This window comes from Clavelina lepadiformis, chromosome 1 (genome assembly GCF_947623445.1).
Source record: "Clavelina lepadiformis chromosome 1, kaClaLepa1.1, whole genome shotgun sequence".
NCBI classification, from domain to species: domain Eukaryota; kingdom Metazoa; phylum Chordata; class Ascidiacea; order Aplousobranchia; family Clavelinidae; genus Clavelina; species Clavelina lepadiformis.
Genome location: NC_135240.1, coordinates 16,784,434 through 16,794,385, shown reverse-complemented (window position 1 = coordinate 16,794,385; position 9,952 = coordinate 16,784,434).

The window sequence follows — 9,952 nt, the reverse complement described above, 5'->3', positions numbered from 1 at the left end:
TAACTGTTATACTTTTATTATTTACTTATTAGACTGTAATAAACATTTTGAGACCAGTTAGAACTTTTTGCAATGTGAATTGCACATTTGGCACCATATTGTTCACAAGGTACTTTTTAGGACCTATATAACTAATGTATAGTACTAATTTTTTATTTAAGTTCTTTTAACGATAACAGACAAACCTTTCATTGGTTAACTGTTATACTTTTATTATTTACTTATTAGACTCTAATAAACATTTTGAGACCCGTTAGAACTTTTTGCAATGTGAATTGCACATTTGGCACCATATTGTTCACAAGGTATTTTTTAGGACCTATATAACTAATGTATAGTGCAAATTTTTCAGTTAAGTTCTTCTAACAATAACAGACAAACCTTTCATTGGTTAACTGTTATACTTTTATTATTTACTTATTAGACTCTAATAAACATTTTGAGACCCGTTAGAACTTTTTGCAATGTGAATTGCACATTTGGCACCATATTGTTCACAAGGTATTTTTTAGGACCTATATAACTAATGTATAGTGCAAATTTTTTAGTTAAGTTCTTTTATCGATAACAGACAAACCTTTCATTGGTTAACTGTTATACTTTTATTATTTACTTATTAGCCTCTAATAAACATTTTGAGACCCGTTAGAACTTTTAGCAATGTGAATTGCACATTTGGCACCATATAGTTCACAAGGCACTTTTTAGGACCTATATAACTAATGTATAGTGCAATTTTTTTAGTTAAGTTCTTTTAACGATAACAGACAAACCTTTCATTGGTTAACTGTTAGACTTTTATTATTTACTTATTAAACTGTAATAAACATTTTGAAACCCGTTAGAACTTTTTGCAATGTGAATTGCACATTTGGCACCATATAGTTCACAAGGTACTTTTTGGGACCTATATAACTAATGTATAGTGCAAATTTTTTAGTTAAGTTCTTTTAACGATAAAAGACAAACCTTTCATTGGTTAACTGTTATACTTTTATTATTTACTTATTAGACTCTAATAAACATTTTGAGACCAGTTAGAACTTTTTGCAATGTGAATTGCACATTTGGCACCATATTGTTCACAAGGTACTTTTTAGGACCTATATAACTAATGTATAGTACAAATTTTTTAGTTAAGTTCTTTTAACGATAACAGACAAACCTTTCATTGGTTAACTGTTATACTTTTATTATTTACTTATTAGACTCTAATAAACATTTTGAGACCCGTTAGAACTTTTTGCAATGTGAATTGCACATTTGGCACCATATTGTTCACAAGGTATTTTTTAGGACCTATGTAACTAATGTATAGTGCAAATTTTTCAGTTAAGTTCTTCTAACAATAACAGACAAACCTTTCATTGGTTAACTGTTATACTTTTATTATTTACTTATTAGACTCTAATAAACATTTTGAGACCAGTTAGAACTTTTTGCAATGTGAATTGCACATTTGGCACCATATTGTTCACAAAGTACTTTTTAGGACCTATACAACTAATGTATAGTGCAAATTTTTTAGTTAAGTTCTTTTAACGATAACAGACAAACCTTTCATTGGTTAACTGTTATACTTTTATTATTTACTTATTAGACTCTAATAAACATTTTGAGACCCGTTAGAACTTTTTGCAATGTGAATTGCACATTTGGCACCATATAGTTCACAAGGTACTTTTTGGGACCTATATAACTAATGTATAGTGCAAATTTTTTATTTAAGTTCTTTTAACGATAACAGACAAACCTTTCATTGGTTAACTGTTATACTTTTATTATTTACTTATTAGACTCTAATAAACATTTTGAGACCAGTTAAAACTTTTTGCAATGTGAATTGCACATTTGGCACCATATTGTTCGCAAGGTATTTTTTAGGACCTATATAACTAATGTATAGTGCAAATTTTTTAGTTAAGTTCTTTTAACGATAACAGACAAACCTTTCATTGGTTAACTGTTATACTTTTATTATTTACTTATTAGCCTCTAATAATCATTTTCAGACTCTTTAGAACTTTTAGCAATGTGAATTGCACATTTGGCACCATATAGTTCACAAGGCACTTTTTAGGACCTATATAACTAATGTATAGTGCAATTTTTTTAGTTAAGTTCTTTTAACGATAACAGACAAACCTTTCATTGGTTAACTGTTATACTTTTATTATTTACTTATTAGATTCTAATAAACATTTTGAGACCCGTTAGAACTTTTTGCAATGTGAATTGCACATTTGGCACCATATAGTTCACAAGGTACTTTTTGGGACCTATATAACTAATGTATAGTGCAAATTTTTTATTTAAGTTCTTTTAACGATAACAGACAAACCTTTCATTGGTTAACTGTTATACTTTTAATATTTACTTATTAGACTGTAATAAACATTTTGAGACCAGTTAGAACTTTTTGCCATGTGAATTGCACATTTGGCACCATATTGTTGACAAGGTACTTTTTAGGACCTATATAACTAATGTATAGTGCAAATGTTTTATTTAAGTTCTTTTAACGATAACAGACAAACCTTTCATTGGTTAACTGTTATACTTTTATTATTTACTTATTAGACTCTAATAAACATTTTGAGACCAGTTAGAACTTTTTGCAATGTGAATTGCACATTTGGCACCATATAGTTCACAAGGTACTTTTTGGGACCTATATAACTAATGTATAGTGCAAATTTTTTAGTTAAGTTCTTTTAACGATAACAGACAAACCTTTCATTGGTTAACTGTTATACTTTTATTATTTACTTATTAGACTGTAATAAACATTTTGAGACCAGTTAGAACTTTTTGCAATGTGAATTGCACATTTGGCACCATATTGTTCACAAGGTATTTTTTAGGACCTATATAACTAATGTATAGTGCAAATTTTTTAGTTAAGTTCTTTTAACGATAACAGACAAACCTTTCATTGGTTAACTGTTATACTTTTATTATTTACTTATTAGACTCTAATAAACATTTTGAGACCCGTTAGAACTTTTTGCAATGTGAATTGCACATTTGGCACCATATTGTTCACAAGGTATTTTTTAGGACCTATATAACTAATGTATAGTGCAAATTTTTCAGTTAAGTTCTTCTAACAATAACAGACAAACCTTTCATTGGTTAACTGTTATACTTTTATTATTTACTTATTAGACTCTAATAAACATTTTGAGACCCGTTAGAACTTTTTGCAATGTGAATTGCACATTTGGCACCATATTGTTCACAAGGTATTTTTTAGGACCTATATAACTAATGTATAGTGCAAATTTTTTAGTTAAGTTCTTTTATCGATAACAGACAAACCTTTCATTGGTTAACTGTTATACTTTTATTATTTACTTATTAGCCTCTAATAAACATTTTGAGACCCGTTAGAACTTTTAGCAATGTGAATTGCACATTTGGCACCATATAGTTCACAAGGCACTTTTTAGGACCTATATAACTAATGTATAGTGCAATTTTTTTAGTTAAGTTCTTTTAACGATAACAGACAAACCTTTCATTGGTTAACTGTTAGACTTTTATTATTTACTTATTAAACTGTAATAAACATTTTGAAACCCGTTAGAACTTTTTGCAATGTGAATTGCACATTTGGCACCATATAGTTCACAAGGTACTTTTTGGGACCTATATAACTAATGTATAGTGCAAATTTTTTAGTTAAGTTCTTTTAACGATAAAAGACAAACCTTTCATTGGTTAACTGTTATACTTTTATTATTTACTTATTAGACTCTAATAAACATTTTGAGACCAGTTAGAACTTTTTGCAATGTGAATTGCACATTTGGCACCATATTGTTCACAAGGTACTTTTTAGGACCTATATAACTAATGTATAGTACAAATTTTTTAGTTAAGTTCTTTTAACGATAACAGACAAACCTTTCATTGGTTAACTGTTATACTTTTATTATTTACTTATTAGACTCTAATAAACATTTTGAGACCCGTTAGAACTTTTTGCAATGTGAATTGCACATTTGGCACCATATTGTTCACAAGGTATTTTTTAGGACCTATGTAACTAATGTATAGTGCAAATTTTTCAGTTAAGTTCTTCTAACAATAACAGACAAACCTTTCATTGGTTAACTGTTATACTTTTATTATTTACTTATTAGACTCTAATAAACATTTTGAGACCAGTTAGAACTTTTTGCAATGTGAATTGCACATTTGGCACCATATTGTTCACAAAGTACTTTTTAGGACCTATACAACTAATGTATAGTGCAAATTTTTTAGTTAAGTTCTTTTAACGATAACAGACAAACCTTTCATTGGTTAACTGTTATACTTTTATTATTTACTTATTAGACTCTAATAAACATTTTGAGACCCGTTAGAACTTTTTGCAATGTGAATTGCACATTTGGCACCATATAGTTCACAAGGTACTTTTTGGGACCTATATAACTAATGTATAGTGCAAATTTTTTATTTAAGTTCTTTTAACGATAACAGACAAACCTTTCATTGGTTAACTGTTATACTTTTATTATTTACTTATTAGACTCTAATAAACATTTTGAGACCAGTTAAAACTTTTTGCAATGTGAATTGCACATTTGGCACCATATTGTTCGCAAGGTATTTTTTAGGACCTATATAACTAATGTATAGTGCAAATTTTTTAGTTAAGTTCTTTTAACGATAACAGACAAACCTTTCATTGGTTAACTGTTATACTTTTATTATTTACTTATTAGCCTCTAATAATCATTTTCAGACTCTTTAGAACTTTTAGCAATGTGAATTGCACATTTGGCACCATATAGTTCACAAGGCACTTTTTAGGACCTATATAACTAATGTATAGTGCAATTTTTTTAGTTAAGTTCTTTTAACGATAACAGACAAACCTTTCATTGGTTAACTGTTATACTTTTATTATTTACTTATTAGACTCTAATAAACATTTTGAGACCCGTTAGAACTTTTTGCAATGTGAATTGCACATTTGGCACCATATAGTTCACAAGGTACTTTTTGGGACCTATATAACTAATGTATAGTGCAAATTTTTTATTTAAGTTCTTTTAACGATAACAGACAAACCTTTCATTGGTTAACTGTTATACTTTTAATATTTACTTATTAGACTGTAATAAACATTTTGAGACCAGTTAGAACTTTTTGCCATGTGAATTGCACATTTGGCACCATATTGTTGACAAGGTACTTTTTAGGACCTATATAACTAATGTATAGTGCAAATGTTTTATTTAAGTTCTTTTAACGATAACAGACAAACCTTTCATTGGTTAACTGTTATACTTTTATTATTTACTTATTAGACTCTAATAAACATTTTGAGACCAGTTAGAACTTTTTGCAATGTGAATTGCACATTTGGCACCATATAGTTCACAAGGTACTTTTTGGGACCTATATAACTAATGTATAGTGCAAATTTTTTAGTTAAGTTCTTTTAACGATAACAGACAAACCTTTCATTGGTTAACTGTTATACTTTTATTATTTACTTATTAGACTGTAATAAACATTTTGAGACCAGTTAGAACTTTTTGCAATGTGAATTGCACATTTGGCACCATATTGTTCACAAGGTATTTTTTAGGACCTATATAACTAATGTATAGTGCAAATTTTTTAGTTAAGTTCTTTTAACGATAACAGACAAACCTTTCATTGGTTAACTGTTATACTTTTATTATTTACTTATTAGACTCTAATAAACATTTTGAGACCCGTTAGAACTTTTTGCAATGTGAATTGCACATTTGGCACCATATAGTTCACAAGGCACTTTTTAGGACCTATATAACTAATGTATAGTGCAAATTTTTTAGTTAAGTTCTTTTAACGATAACAGACAAACCTTTCATTGGTTAACTGTTATACTTTTATTATTTACTTATTAGACTCTAATAAACATTTTGAGACCAGTTAGAACTTTTTGCAATGTGAATTGCACATTTGGCACCATATTGTTCACAAAGTACTTTTTAGGACCTATACAACTAATGTATAGTGCAAATTTTTTAGTTAAGTTTTTTTAACGATAACAGACAAACCTTTCATTGGTTAACTGTTATACTTTTATTATTTACTTATTAGACTCTAATAAACATTTTGAGACCCGTTAGAACTTTTTGCAATGTGAATTGCACATTTGGCACCATATAGTTCACAAGGTACTTTTTGGGACCTATATAACTAATGTATAGTGCAAATTTTTTAGTTAAGTTTTTTTAACGATAACAGACAAACCTTTCATTGGTTAACTGTTATACTTTTATTATTTACTTATTAGACTCTAATAAACATTTTGAGACCAGTTAGAACTTTTTGCAATGTGAATTGCACATTTGGCACCATATTGTTCGCAAGGTATTTTTTAGGACCTATATAACTAATGTATAGTGCAAATTTTTTAGTTAAGTTCTTTTAACGATAACAGACAAACCTTTCATTGGTTAACTGTTATACTTTTATTATTTACTTATTAGCCTCTAATAAACATTTTCAGACCCTTTAGAACTTTTAGCAATGTGAATTGCACATTTGGCACCATATAGTTCACAAGGCACTTTTTAGGACCTATATAACTAATGTATAGTGCAATTTTTTTAGTTAAGTTCTTTTAACGATAACAGACAAACCTTTCATTGGTTAACTGTTATACTTTTATTATTTACTTATTAGACTCTAATAAACATTTTGAGACCCGTTAGAACTTTTTGCAATGTGAATTGCACATTTGGCACCATATAGTTCACAAGGTACTTTTTGGGACCTATATAACTAATGTATAGTGCAAATTTTTTATTTAAGTTCTTTTAACGATAACAGACAAACCTTTCATTGGTTAACTGTTATACTTTTAATATTTACTTATTAGACTCTAATAAACATTTTGAGACCCGTTAGAACTTTTTGCAATGTGAATTGCACATTTGGCACCATATAGTTCACAAGGCACTTTTTAGGACCTATATAACTAGTGTATAGTGCAAATTTTTTAGTTAAGTTCTTTTAACGATAACAGACAAACCTTTCATTGGTTGACTGTTATACTTTTATTATTTACTTATTAGACTCTAATAAACATTTTGAGACCCGTTAGAACTTTTTGCAATGTGAATTGCACATTTGGCACCATATAGTTCACAAGGTACTTTTTGGGACCTATATAACTAATGTATAGTGCAAATTTTTTAGTTAAGTTCTTTAAACGATAACAGACAAACCTTTCATTGGTTAACTGTTATACTTTTATTATTTACTTATTAGACTGTAATAAACATTTTGAGACCAGGTAGAACTTTTTGCAATGTGAATTGCACATTTGGCACCATATTGTTCACAAGGTACTTTTTAGGACCTATATAACTAATGTATAGTACAAATTTTTTAGTTAAGTTCTTTTAACGATAACAGACAAACCTTTCATTGGTTAACTGTTATACTTTTATTATTTACTTATTAGGCTCTAATAAACATTTTGAGACCCGTTAGAACTTTTTGCAATGTGAATTGCACATTTGGCACCATATAGTTCACAAGGTACTTTTTAGGACCTATATATATCTAATGTATAGTGCAAATTTTTTAGTTAAGTTCTTTTAACGATAACAGACAAACCTTTCATTGGTTAACTGTTATACTTTTATTATTTACTTATTAGACTCTAATAAACATTTTGAGACCAGTTAGAACTTTTTGCAATGTGAATTGCACATTTGGCACCATATTGTTCACAAGGTATTTTTTAGGACCTATGTAACTAATGTATAGTGCAAATTTTTTAGTTAAGTTCTTTTAACGATAACAGACAAACCTTTCATTGGTTAACTGTTATACTTTTATTATTTACTTATTACACTCTAATAAACATTTTGAGACCAGTTAGAACTTTTTGCCATGTGAATTGCACATTTGGCACCATATTTTTCACAAGGCACTTTTTAGGACCTATATAACTAATGTATAGTGCAAATTTTTCAGTTAAGTTCTTTTAACGATAACAGACAAACCTTTCATTGGTTAACTGTTATACTTTTATTATTTACTTATTAGACTCTAATAAACATTTTGAGACCAGTTAGAACTTTTTGCCATGTGAATTGCACATTTGGCACCATATTGTTCACAAAGTACTTTTTAGGACCTATATAACTAATGTATAGTGCAAATTTTTTAGTTAAGTTCTTTTAACGATAACAGACAAACCTTTCATTGGTTAACTGTTATACTTTCATTATTTACTTATTAGACTCTAATAAACATTTTGAGACCAGTTAGAACTTTTTGCAATGTGAATTGCACATTTGGCACCATATAGTTCACAAGGTACTTTTTAGGACCTATATAACTAATGTATAGTGCAAATTTTTTAGTTAAGTTCTTTTAACGATAACAGACAAACCTTTCATTGGTTAACTGTTATACTTTTATTATTTACTTATTAGACTCTAATAAACATTTTGAGACCAGTTAGAACTTTTTGCAATGTGAATTGCACATTTGGCACCATATTGTTCACAAGGCACTTTTTAGGACCTATATAACTAATGTATAGTGCAAATTTTTTAGTTAAGTTCTTTTAACGATAACAGACAAACCTTTCATTGGTTAACTGTTATACTTTTATTATTTACTTATTAGGCTCTAATAAACATTTTGTGACCAGTTAGAACTTTTTGCAATGTGAATTGCACATTTGGCACCATATAGTTCACAAGGTACTTTTTAGGACCTATATAACTAATGTAGAGTGCAAATTTTTTAGTTAAGTTCTTTTAACGATAACAGACAAACCTTTTATTGGTTAACTGTTATACTTTTATTATTTACTTATTAGACTCTAATAAACATTTTGAGACCAGTTAGAACTTTTTGCAATGTGAATTGCACATTTGGCACCATATTGTTCACAAGGTATTTTTTAGGACCTATATAACTAATGTATAGTGCAAATTTTTTAGTTAAGTTCTTTTAACGATAACAGACAAACCTTTCATTGGTTAACTGTTATACTTTTATTATTTACTTATTAGGCTCTAATAAACATTTTGAGACCCGTTAGAACTTTTTGCAATGTGAATTGCACATTTGGCACCATATAGTTCACAAGGCACTTTTTAGGACCTATATAACTAATGTATAGTGCAAATGTTTTAGTTAAGTTCTTTTAACGATAACAGACAAACCTTTCATTGGTTAACTGTTATACTTTTATTATTTACTTATTAGACTCTAATAAACATTTTGAGACCCGTTAGAACTTTTTGCAATGTGAATTGCACATTTTGCACCATATAGTTCACAAGGTACTTTTTGGGACCTATATAACTAATGTATAGTGCAAATTTTTTATTTAAGTTCTTTTAACGATAACAGACAAACCTTTCATTGGTTAACTGTTATACTTTTATTATTTACTTATTAGACTCTAATAAACATTTTGAGACCAGTTAAAACTTTTTGCAATGTGAATTGCACATTTGGCACCATATTGTTCGCAAGGTATTTTTTAGGACCTATATAACTAATGTATAGTGCAAATTTTTTAGTTAAGTTCTTTTAACGATAACAGACAAACCTTTCATTGGTTAACTGTTATACTTTTATTATTTACTTATTAGCCTCTAATAATCATTTTCAGACTCTTTAGAACTTTTAGCAATGTGAATTGCACATTTGGCACCATATAGTTCACAAGGCACTTTTTAGGACCTATATAACTAATGTATAGTGCAATTTTTTTAGTTAAGTTCTTTTAACGATAACAGACAAACCTTTCATTGGTTAACTGTTATACTTTTATTATTTACTTATTAGACTCTAATAAACATTTTGAGACCCGTTAGAACTTTTTGCAATGTGAATTGCACATTTGGCACCATATAGTTCACAAGGTACTTTTTGGGACCTATATAACTAATGTATAGTGCAAATT